The 13,100-nt window shown below is 40.1% G+C and overlaps 1 long non-coding RNA gene across 1 annotated transcript; it reads right to left on the bottom strand.

Moving 5' to 3' along the window:
* Window positions 1–344: 344 nt before the first annotated feature.
* LOC108529010 (uncharacterized) lies at window positions 345–12,863 on the bottom strand. The gene is made up of 3 exons (XR_001885373.1): window positions 12,762–12,863; window positions 10,898–11,109; window positions 345–2,986 (listed from the first exon to the last, which is right to left on the bottom strand). It is a non-coding gene; the product is annotated as an uncharacterized LOC108529010 (long non-coding RNA).
* Between the last annotated feature and the right edge of the window lie 237 nt (window positions 12,864–13,100).

Here is a 13,100-nt window from a genome sequence, read left to right as displayed (position 1 = left end):
TTTGAGACGAAGAGCTGAGATCGGCTAATTTGTCAATATTACAAAGCAGAAGACTTATCCTCGTAACTCTTTTCCCTCATTGAACCTTCCCAGCAGCAGCTGCTGACATATGAACCTTGCAGATGAAGATGCCATAGCATGGCTATTTCTTGACTGCACTGCTGAGGGTAAGATAGTGAGAAAATGTTTTTTCCTAGCAATTTCTTTGTCATTTTTAACAGGGTCAAACTCAAATACTCATAAAAGGAGATTGAGAGCCAATATGCTGTACCATCAAATTTAAAAAGCTAAAAAAACAAAGCCATAAACTGTTATCATTTTCAGTATTTTATTCCTTCTAATGCTAGCCCATTAGTTTCAATAAAAGAACAACAGAATGTCCATTTCACCGTAACTTGACATGCTTATTATGCCAATACGATTAGTTTTTGCAAAACACTCATGTACTGGTTATAGTTTGTAGAAAAATTGATTTCACAGAACCAGATAAATTAGAATTGGAAACATTCTATTAGGTCACGAGGGGCATCCCCTGGGGCTAGTATAGAATTAATCCCCAGTTCCCAGTGTATTATCTAATGGAGTTTTCTATCAGGTTTTGATGGGCTTACATATTTATTATAGGCTGGCAATACGTACCATTAAAAATTATACCAATCCATCTGAGAAATAAAATTCTAGAAAAATAAGAGTCTGTTGAGCACTAATTTTACTTTGGTGAATACATTTTTAATATACTGGTGTTTATAGCTTCTCATCTTATGAGAGGAAGGGTAGTAGCACTGGATCATGGGTTGGCATTACAATCAAATAGTGAATTTGCATATCTTAAGTTGCAAGAATTTCCCCAGACAAAATTTCCCATCAGATTTACACAAAATGTGGTATGAATTTTTGATTCCCAAGAATGGCTTATTTTGCGTAAAGGAAATTGAATCTTGTACCTCAAGCAAGTGGCTACAATCGAGCACTTGACTAGCCTGACATTTTCATCTTCTTAGGCACTGTGTAGTGAGCTATGACTCCGGGACAGATATTTGTGAGAGCATGGTGCATGCAGCTCTTAACTGGAGGGCTGGGAGTGGGGTGCAGTGAGGGAGTCAGCTGGTGGTGCCCGAACTCCACATGTCCCGCTTTCTTCCTCAGCATGGCTGCTTCTTGGGCAGTGACTCAGAGAGGCAGAAAAGCAGAGAAGAAGGAGACGGTTTCTCCAAATAAAATTTACATATACTCTTCTACATACAGTCAACCCATAAACTCCTGAGATCTCCCAGGTCAGGGTAGGATTGCCTCTCTGCTTCCACATGTACCATTCGAGAATTCTCTTCCCCCATTAAGACCATCCTTGAAGTTCATTGTCATTCGCCTATTAAAGATGTTGGAGAAAAGTACATGATGTGATTTTCCTCAGTCCTGCTAGGTGGTTTCTTCACCCTTTGCTCCTTCACAGAGGTAACAAGCAGAAAGTTGGATGTGGGCTCAGTTGTGGGGTGGTGGTAGGGGAGGAAGTCAGGTTTTGCTTGTAAAAAAGCAGCGAAGGAGGCACAGAAGTGTAACGTTCAGCCAAATAATGCTTTGTTCCACTTGTTCACGTTCTCATGTCCCTGTGTGAAAGCCTAGATGAAATTCTCATTGTTCAGGATGCCGCTGATGGGTATGATGTCTGGAGAGCATCCCAGTGAAGGTCTGATACATCTTTTACACACCTGCATGCTAAATGAGCAGGAACATCCAGATGCTGAGGAAGACTTATGAATTTGGTGTAAATTATGCAAAAAGTAATTTTGTATGTCCAGAAAGTAGCACTATCAGTAGTACAGTTTTTCTAAACTCTCCATTATTTAGGAGAATGCAAACTGAAAGGCAGTCAAACAGCCACGAGGCCTAATTGCTCAGCACAGTGTATCAGCTTCGACAGGTGCCAGTCACAGAGAAGGCTCTTGCCCACTAGGGATTCTTTTATACCCAAAGCAGAAGCCAGTAAAACTGCTCCAGGAGGTTAAAAAAGGCAGGGACCTTAGCCATGTTAACCCTCAGATGGTGGTAGTAAAGACAGCTTTATCCATGGGCTCTGGCAAAGTGAAGATGGTGAAACAATTCTGAAGAAAGGGAGCTGTGCTCTTGGGGTCAGACAGAATTTCAGTAGTGATCAAGGTTCACCTTTGCCACTCAAAGTGTGGCCCATGAACCAGAAGAATCAGCATGACCTGGAAACTTATGCTACTTACAGAATCTTGAGCCCTACCTCAAACTTACTGAATCAGAAATACGCATTTTTCAAAACTCCAGGTGATTTGTTTGCACATGAAGATTTGAGAAGCACTGGTATACACCATTTCCCTAATGGTTTTCCCACAGTAGAAGCCTGAACTTACTAAGAAGGGACACAGATTTTCTAGCCCAGTGAAAAGTTGATCTCATTCTCATTTCAGTAAAAGCCAATGAATGACTATGCTTTCCTTCATTACGTATTTTTTATTTTTTGACCACTCCCATTGTTTCATTTTGGGAACAATTCCTCACTGCATGTGATTCTGGCAAGGCTGTCAGTCATATAGGCTGGGCACTAGATTGAGGTTGGCTAGAAACAATTTGGTTTTCTCCTGGGGATCGATCTAGAGAAGAGTGTCTTTATTCTTCTGAAATCCTAAGGTGCAGGAAAAATATAGGCTTGAGACTGGGACTGGCAGGGATATCTTAGCTACCATATGTAGAGAAAATCTGCTTGAGAATGAAGCCAGAGGAGCCAGGCAGAGCAGAAAGGTAGAGAGAGAGAAATCATTTGAGCACCTGAGACCAGTTGTGCCCAAAGGCAGACAACCCTGAGACTTTCCAGTTGAGCGAGCCAATAAATTCAGTTTAGCTTAAAGCAGTTTTAAGTTAGTTTTTTGTCATTTGTAGCTTTAAAAAAAAGTGGTTCTGACCAATATATTCCTGAAATTGGATCATCAGATCTTCCAAACCAGAAACTTTGACATCTGGAAACCTGGAAATAAATGAAGAGAATAAGTTCATTATAAAGTTCACAACCTGTAATTTGACCACTGTGCGAGTGAGTTTGTGTGAGTATCTGTAAGAATAATCTGAGTATAAATGTAGAAGGTTTAAAACTTTTAGGCACTCATAAGCCCTAAATACCAGTTATCTGGATAATTGCAGCAGGCTGTGTTTATTTTCTGGATTTAGAGACAATGCCTATTGAAATTAATATTCAAATTTATGCCAACTAATATGCAAATCAGGTTGGCTTTGGTGCTTTAAAAACAAGAGAATAGGATTGCAGCACTGGCATTTCAATGGTGCTGATGCTTTGATGAAAGAAGACAAAGAGGGCTAGAATGCAGATGAAACATGTTTCCTTGGACTACCCAATGCAAATGGGAAATTTATAGCTCTGTAAACTGTTTTAAAACATAAAACAATACCTCAATTTAATATAGCAGCTTACCCATTCATTAATTTACTCAGTGCAAACACTGCAACTTTCAGAAATGACGCTACCCATAAATACAATCTACAACCACAAAAAATTGAAAAAAACACAAAAGAAAAGATGTGCTTTTACTCCTGCCAAATTTCAAAATCTAAATCTACAATTGTTTGTTCCACTTGAAACACTGAAGCCTGCTTCTCTTCTATAATCAATTGATATCCACTCTTGGACATCTTTTTCACCCTTATGTGTCCAGTTCAATATTATGCATGGTATGTATATGTATTTTTAAATTATCCATTAAAATTAGGTTAAGTTATAACAGAAACTTGAAAAGTAGTAGCTTAAATAAGGTAGAAATGCTTTTATTTCTTAATTTAAAAAAATGCATGGAGTTGGACAGCCCTGGGCCAGTAGAGTGCCTCCATGGTTATTGAGAACTAAAGATTCTTCCAGATTCTCAAACACAGAGTATAGAATGTGGTGCTCATCCTCTATGTTCAAGGCAACTACTGGGTCTCTCTAGCCATAAAATCCAGTTTCCCAGCAGTAGGATGGAAAAAAAGAAGAGTTTGCCACCTCTTATTTTTTTTTTTAGAAAAAACTTGCTGGAGGAAGTTCCAAAAGGTTATACTTTTACAAAGTATATCTGCTTACATCTCATTAATCAGAATTTATTTCTATGCCATGGGTAGCTATGGGAGAAGCTGGAAAATGTGGTCTTTTAGCTGGGAGGCCATGTGCCCTGATAAAAATCATTATTCTGTTAATTTGGGAGAGATACAGAGAACAAGAATGTCATTAGATAACTCTGCTCCAAATATTAAATATGCATGTGTTTATCAATTTATTTGGTGTTTCCCCCACTGGAAACTAGCTCCACATGGGCAAAGACTTTGTTTTTTTCATGGTTGTAGCCTTAATATTATTTTATATTTCTCTTCTCTGAGTTTTTTTCCGGTAGTTTGAAGAACATTGATCAACCAGACTGCTGCGTTGAGAAGAATACAGACACTGCATTCAGATCCAGTGAGAAAGGGCGCTTTGACCAACTAACGTTGTCTGCAGTGGTCCATCCATGTGTGTTGGGTTTTACTATTACTGGCTTAAGCATTCTCTATAACCACGAGCTTGCAACTAAAATGCTTAGAAATGTATGGCTACCATAAAGCCAGTTTAAATCTATATGCCAAAAGGCCTTATTTAAATTTGTTGTGTCCAGTGTTTTATTCTAAGTAAAGATAGTATTCTCTGCAAGTTTTTTTTTTTCTTATGTGGAACTCTCTTGTGTAGTTTTAAATTTCACAGGGATCCAGAGTGTTGCTAAAGGAATTATATGCAAATTCCAAGTTACACTTAGTTGGCAAATTCTTACTAGAAATTTGCTGGGAAAAGAGAGTTTTGCTTTTCTTTAAAAGACAAAATGGAAAAGCAGGTCATGAGTCTTATGCTGTCAGAGCAGAGGTGCAATTCTATGACATGTGTATCTTCTGATTCATTTAGAAAGCAAGAGGGGGCCTGGAGGAGTGATAAGGACTTTTCAAGTTCAACACAAATGCTAGAAAGAAACGCTTAGGCTTTCTCTTTATTTAGCTCCAACAAGCCAAGCATGGGGACAAAAAGGCCAGAGTTAAATTAAACCACAATTAAAAATAGCTAAGACTATTGAGTAAAGCACCAAATTGCATCTAAAAAATGATGTCTTTAAAAAGCTGTCATTGCAGCAACCTTCTTTTTGTGCCCCACACAACATATTTCGTCAGCGTTGGTGACAAGACAGTGACTTGGTGAGGCCGTGATTCTTTCAGAGGGAGGGAATTCTGCAACCCCTCACAAAGATATACTGGAATTTTCAGAGTGTGGTTTGAAAAGCCCCCTTAAAGCCTCTTATACACATCCACTGGGGCACGTGTCCCTCTCTCTGATGACTTACCCACTTGTAAATCTGGAATTACTGCCTTATTGGAATGATCTGCATTGCTATTTAATTTTTGTCTTGTTTAGCTGCATCCATGGAGAATGGCCCATTTGTATATAATATCTGGTAATTCCAGGTCTTAGTTTGGATTCTTTCAAAAACAAAGTTTAAGGGTCTTGGAAGCGGATTGTGTATCTGGTAGGTGGTCTCAGAAGGAGTGAGAAAACAGATTAAGACAGGGAAGGAGGAAAATATATGAGTGTGTTATTGAGGTCACACTATGGGCAATAGGGTCTTCATTATACCAGGACACAGAAAAGTATACAAATACGTCCCAGAATTGTCCCTCTGAAGTATGGAAGTTTGGTGCATTTCTGCACTGACACCCTTCCTATTGGTTGTGTGTTGCCCCAGGGGCGTTAGCATACAGCAACCCCCGACTTTGGGGCTGTGCACTTGTGTGGACAGAGTACTCCCTGGCATCAGAGAACCCTGCTCATTACTGGCTTGCAGAAAGGCTCATGAGACCTTGATTTGAGATGGACAATGACAGAACAAGGTGAGTCTGGCATTTACTTGGAGCTGTCTGCTGCAGCTACAGCTAAAGTCAGAGGTGGATTGAGGGGGAACGATGGGGAGGGAGAAGGTGGGTACCAGAGGTGTCTGCTGCAGTCTCTGTCTGTGAACTGGAACTCAGTTAATGCTCAGCAGTTTGATTTGGGCCTCATGGCTATCATCAATGCATTTTTTTTTGAGATAGAGTCTCGCTCTGTTGCCAGGCAGGAGTGCAGTGGCGCGATCTCAGCTCATTGCAACCTCCACCTCCCAGGTTCAAGCGATTCTCCTGCCTCAGCCTCCTGAGTAGCTGGGACTATAGGTGCACCGCCATGCGCAGTTAATTTTTGTATTTTTATTAGAGATGGGGTTTCACCATGTTGGCCAGGATAGTCTCAATCTCTTGACCTCGTGATCCACCCGTCTCGGCCTCCCAAAGTGCTGGTATTACAGGCATAAGCCACTGTGCCCGGCCCATCAATGCATTTGATTATACATTTTTAACTAAGGAGACAACTTAAAATTGGTGCTAACCTAAAGTTAACAAAGTGAGGACTAACATCACAGTAGCCATCTTACATCTTATACAGATGTAATTCAAATCCTTGGAGTCTCCTCTCTCTTTCTTCCTGCTGTTTAACTTTCAAATACCCCTTCTGCAAGCTACTATCTCTACCCAAGGTAGGGATGGAAAAGCAAGGTGGTGAAAATAGAATCTGTCAAATACTGTCACTTGTAGAAACTCTTTTAAAAGTCCTTATGGAATAGGAAGCTGAGATTGTTGGCCAAAATGAGATTTGGGGATTACACGCGATTTGAATTTCTCCATGCTATTCAATTTCTATAGTTAATTGGGACATGACTCATAAGTCTAAATAATTGGCATGGAACGCCAAAAAGAAAGATGCATGAACTGCTTATTATTGATGCAGCTGCATTGCCTGTGTGTGGTGGCCATGGTGGGCAAAGGATGCAGGGGCAGCAGAGCCTGGTGGAGCCTGCAAGGCTTTGTGGGTCTGAGCCTGCCCTTGGCTAGCCATGAGACACAGGGCAAGATAACCATCCTCGTTGAGCCTCTGTTTCCTCAGCTATAAAACAGAAGCAATAATAGTTTCCTTGCAGGGTTATTGAGAGGATTAAGTATAATTATGCAAAATGTCTGGCATATTGAAACTGTAGTGTTAACAAGCCAATGGATAAATAAATGAAAAATCTCATTTCTATTTTGTATCCTACTTTGACTTAGTTTCTGGGCAAAGTTTTCATTTACTGAAACCAACTGCTTTGACTCATTTTGACTTAGTCATTGAATGTAAAATTAGCAAGTCCCTTGGGTTGATATTGAGCTGAAAATACAGATGCCAGGAGGTCAACACTTTCCCCATTTTACCCATTCCAAGAAGATGGAGCCACCTCAGTGAACAGAATGACTGCTCCTAAACCCAGAGTATCCAGCAGTAACTGGTCCCACAGCAGTCCCCCTCCTGTGGCCACTGCTCGTATTCTGGACATGGTGAGAAGAAAGGCAGGTCCAGAGCAGGATGGATGGGGGCAACCTCTGGTGGTTCCTCATCATCCCAAGCTGTCTGGATCTATTGTAGGGGAGGACTTTGGCTCAGTCTGCAGCCCAAGGTAGACCACTCTGGAAAGCAACAGGGCCCTGGTCTTCAAATCTGGAGGTCCATGAAGACTTTCCAAGAGATACACAGGCATGCTTAGATTTAAGGGACTCTATTTCCAGTTCATCAGCTTTCATATGTACTCCTTCTAAACTGAGTAGAGGTGACCTGAAAACAAGACTGTTTCTGTCTTCCGTGTTCCCTTTAATAGTCTCCCTTCTACTTCACTAGAGAAAAGCAAGTATCTCTCACCTATCTCAAAGCATACCACAGTACATGCCCAGGATGTCAAAAAGACTGTGACTCCAAACAAAGGGACTAGTAGAAATACACAATTCTTTGTTTGTTTGTTTGTTTTGACAGGGTCTTACTCTGTTGCTCAGGCGGGAGTGCAGTGGTGCGATCTCAGCTCACAGCAGCCTCAGTCTCTCAGGCTCGAGTAATTCTCCCACCTCAGCCTCCTGAGTAGCTGGGATTACAGGTGTGCACCACCACGCCTGGCTAAATTTTGTATTTTTTGTAGAGATGGGGTTTCTCCATGTTGCCCAGACTGGTCTCTAACTCCAGGGCTCAAGTGATCTGTCTGCCTCAGCCGGGCCTCTTTTTTTTTTTTTTTAACTTTTATTTTAAGTTCAGGGACATGTACAGGTTTGCTACATGGGTTAACTCATGTCATAGGGGCTTGTTGTACAGATTATTTCATCACCCAGGTACTAAGCCTAGTACCCATTAGTTATTTTTTTCTGATCCTCTCCCTCCTCCTGTGAAAAGCCCCAGTGTCTGTTGTTCCCCTTTTTGTGTCCATGTGTTCTCATCATTAGCTCCCACTTATAAGTGAGAACATGCAGTATTTGGTTTTCTGTTCCTGGGTTAGTTTGCTAAGGATAATGGCCGCCAGTTCCATCCATGCTCCTGTAAAGCACATAATCTCATTCCTTTTTTTATGGCTGCATAGAGTACACTATTTTTTTTAAAAGACCTTGAATTTTCCATAATCCACATATTGCTGAAGAAACATTTCCTGCTGAGGGAGATCCCTGTGACTCTGAAAAGGAATAACAGGGGCAGGATATTTTTCAATGGTAAGGCTGGGAGTGTTACCTGTCTATCTGTAGAGGTGACTGTTACGGAGGTATGTCTCAACACATTTATTTGGATTAATAAACGAAGCCAGATATGTGTGACAAAAAGTAAGCCTGATTTGGCCAACTGGTTTGACAATGAGGACCTTTTATATGGCAGACATTTTCCATTAATCAATGAGGTAAACGTGTATCTCGTAAGTTGAATTAAAAATATTTAAAACATGTGATAATACGAAGGCATTTAATAAGAAATATAAATATTAGAAAAGGTCTAGTGAAATAAGCAATAATTTGGTTTTCCCAATCCTTTAAGTGTGTATCAGGTTAAACAAGGTATACCTCAGTGAATGACTAGACTGTACAAATGACAGTCATTTCATACCTGTGGCAAACGATCATAAGAATAAAAGCTCAACGTCACTAATCATTAGAGAAATGGAAGTCAAAATGACAATTAGATACCATCTCACACCAGTGAGAATGACTATTATGAAAAAGTCAAAAAATAACAGGTGCTGGTGAGGTTGTGGAGAAAAAGGAATGCTTATACACTGTTGGTGGGAATGTAAATTAGTTCAACCATTGTGGAAGTCAGTGTGGAGATTCCTGAAAGACCTAAAGACAGAAACACCATTTGACCCAGGAATCCCATTACTGGGTATATACCCAAATGAATACAAATCGTTCTATTATAAAGACTCATGCACACGTGTGTTCATTGCAGCACTGTTCACAATAGCAAAAACATGGAATCAACCTAATGATAGATTCCATTAATGATAGACTGGATAAAGAAACTGTGGTACATATACACCACAGAATACTATGCAATCGTAAAAGAGAATGAGATCATATCCTTTGCAGGGACATGAATGAGCTGGAGGCCATTATCCATAGCAAACTAATGCAGGAACAAAAAACCAAATACCACATGTTCTCAGTTATAAGTGGGAGCTAAATGATGGGACCACATGGACACAAAGAGGGGAACAACACACACTGAGGCTTATCAGAGGGTAGAGGGTAGGAGGAGGGAGAGGATTGGAAAAAATAACTAATGGGTACTGGGTTTAATACCCGGGTGACAAAATAATCTGTGCAACAAACTCTTGTGACACACGTTTACCTATGTAACAAACCTGCACATGTACTTCTGAACTTGAAATAAAAGCTTAAAAAAGTGCACAGATTGCGAGCATACGCATAATGAATTCCCACAACCTGAACACACCTGTGTAACAATACCCAGGTCAGAAAACAGAACAAGGTCAACAGTTCTGAAGCCTTTCTGGTGACCCCTTCTAATCAGTACCCACCCTCCAAGGTGAACCACCATCCTCATCAGTACCAGTACGGATTAGTTCTCCCTTCTTTTTTTGTTATTTATGTAAATGGAATTATACAATTTTAAAAAAAGATAGTAATTTGATAAATTTTGGTAGAAACTTTCAAGTGTATGTCTCAGCATTTAAGAAAGCAGATGATTCTAGTAAGTGGGTACCAAATTATTTGATTAGTTGGGTGGGTTTCAACTCTTTGCTTTCAATAACATTAAAGGAGGATTTAATGGAGTTGTCAGCTCTCAGACATTAAAATAATTTATGATGAAAGAATAACTTTGTTATTTGTGGAATGAAAATCAGAAAGAGTTTAAAGAATTGAGTATTATCTCTAAAACATGCATATTTGCCTTCCATACATACCTTCCATAAATACATAAATATCTATATTTATGTGAGGAAAGTATCTCAGCAATTATATTTTAAAACACAGTAAGTAGAAGTAAAATTGTTTCTGAAACTGTCTTATTCTAGCAAAAGTAATGTTAATCCATAGATTCATCAATAATTTAAAAGAAGCCTCATTTATCTCATTGCAAGCTATATTTTGGAAAAAATTTGCCTCTTAACAATTATTTATCAAGATTTATAATATATTGATATTTTATTGCCAAGAAGTTTATACTAGTATAAAATTCTGTGGGGAAAATATAATAAAAATACAAGTTCAAAGAGAAATAAGAATGATGTAAAACTTGGAACTGTAAGGGAAGATCACATCTATATACTTTAAAGAATGATGGGCACCAAAATAGTATTTTAGTTCAATTAGATAAATGTAAGATGATGTGATTTTTTAAGTCAGCATTTAAAATAATAATACAAAAAATTACATCCTTTGCAAATATTTGAACTTATAAATGAAGAATTTAAATACTAAGTTATAAATGTGCTGCAGGGTGTTATGGTCTGAATGTGCCCCCACAATTCATGTTTTGGAAACTTACTCCTCAGTGCGGCAGTGTTGGGAGGTGTTGCCTTTTGGGAGATGTTCAGGTCCTGAGGGCTCTGACTTCATAGATAGATTATGGCTTCTATAATAAAAAGCTTTTGGGAGGCGTTTGCTCTCTTTCACTCTTCTGCCATGTGAGGACACAACATTCATCCTTCTATTCATCAGATGCTAGTTCCTTGATCTTGGGCTTCCCAGCCTCCAGAGCTGTGAGAGAATACATTTCTGTTCTTCATAAATTACCCAGTCTATGGTATTCTGTTACAGCAGCACAAAGTGAACTAAGATAAGGGATATATTAGTTTTTCAAAATTCTATTAGAGGATATTTGAGAAAAAAAGAATAAGAAAACCACTGCAATAGGGCAGGGGAACCCAACCCCATGGACTAGTACTGGTCCATGGCCTGTTAGGAACCAGGTTGAACAGCAGTAGGTGAGCAGCGGGCAAACGAGCGAAGCTTTATCTGTATTTATAACCACTCCTCATTGCTCACATTACTGCCTGAGCTCTGCCTCCTGTCAGATTGGTGGTGGCATTAGATTTTCATAGGAGCATGAATCCTATTGTGCATTGCACATGCGAGGGATCTAGGTTACACACTCCTTATGAGAATCTAATGACTGATGATCTGTCACTATCTCCCATCACCCCCAGATGGGACTGTCTAGTTGTAGGAAAACAAGTTCAGGGTTCCCAATGATTCTACATTATGGCGAATTGTACAATTATTTCTATTACAAATGTAATATTATATCTATTACCATGTAATAATAATAGAAATAATGTGCACAATAAATGTAATGTGCTTGAATCATCCCTAAACTATCCTCCCCACCCCCAGTCTGTGGAAAAATTGTCTTCCAGGAAACTGGAACACAACTAGTGACATGAGAGGACAATAGGAAAAAAACAAGGGCCCAAACAGGAGTCATGTCAGGGAGCTCAGATTTCATTTTAGATGCCATGGAAGTCCATGGAAAGATTTCTATGTACTAACTAATGTACAATAGGAGGCCATATTGTAACTCCAATAAGAGATAATGGTGGCTTTGATGGAGATGATATCAGTAAAGATAGACATAAATGGACAGATTTGAAGTTTTTTTTGTTTTTTTGTTTTTGTTTTTTTGCTACTTTTGGGATGTTCACAATTCGATGGGGGTGACTGAACAAAAGTCCCTCATATCCAATCCATCATCACGTCATCAAGTCATATCTCCAGGGCCAAATATAAAAGTGTTTACTGTATAAATGAGTGGGATCCCACAAATCTAGACTTTGCCTCTTGGATACATATATGGCTGGGATTTCTCACAAATGGGCTGAATGTGTTACATTAAGGAAATGGAGAAGATTAAAATAAAAAACTTTTTTAACCCATAAGAGACCCTCGCTCGTCAGGTTTTCTGCAGGATTGTGAGGGGAATGGATTTGAGAAATCCTTCTCTCTGCCAAGGAGCCGCACCAGTAGCGGGAATGATCTGACTCAGGGAGAACCTGGCTGTCCTGTATCATTCCGCTTAGTTTTCTCTTAGGTTTTAAATTTCTTCCATTTCCTTGACCGTTTCAGACCTCTTTACACCCCAGGATAGAATATAAGAGTGGGAATCTGCCATAACACCTTTGGAGAAAATAGATTCTAGATATATCCAATAAATCCAGCCCAGAAAGTAACTCCCTTTAACAAACAAATGGCTGATAGAGGGGGAAGAATCATGTAGAAAACAAACCACCAAAAACACCCCGAGGAAGTCAGCGTTTTGCTCCTGACAGCCCGTGGGAGGGCACTGCCTGCCCCTTCCCCTCAGCTCCTCCTCCAGCTCCAGCCCCAGTGGGATGCTGGGTGAGGAAAATGACCTGCCGTTTCTGTAACAAGCTGGGTACAGACACAGCAAGTGGGCTTCTGGAGGATAAGGCAGATGGCCTCAGGTCCTCCTCCTTGCTCTGCATGCGGCCATGTTAAGAGAGTTCCGCGTGGCCGCACTGCCTCCCGGGATTGCCCATGGTTCCCTCTCCAGTCAAAGCGGATCACCCAGAGGGGTCTATGTTACAAGGGAGGAAGGGGAGGGGGCAGATTCAGCTTTAAAAGCAGCTGAGGAGACCCCCTCCTCCTTTTGGGTTTATCTTTGATTATCCACTTACCATCTGGGCCGGTGGGCAAGGGTAGGGGATGAATGGAGTTTATTGATCACCATT

This window comes from Rhinopithecus bieti, unplaced genomic scaffold, assembly GCF_001698545.2.
Source record: "Rhinopithecus bieti isolate Rb0 unplaced genomic scaffold, ASM169854v2 scaffold_3878, whole genome shotgun sequence".
Classification (NCBI taxonomy): Eukaryota; Metazoa; Chordata; class Mammalia; order Primates; family Cercopithecidae; genus Rhinopithecus; species Rhinopithecus bieti.
Note: the sequence above shows the minus strand (reverse complement) of the source record. Positions and strands in the feature narration are given on the sequence as shown.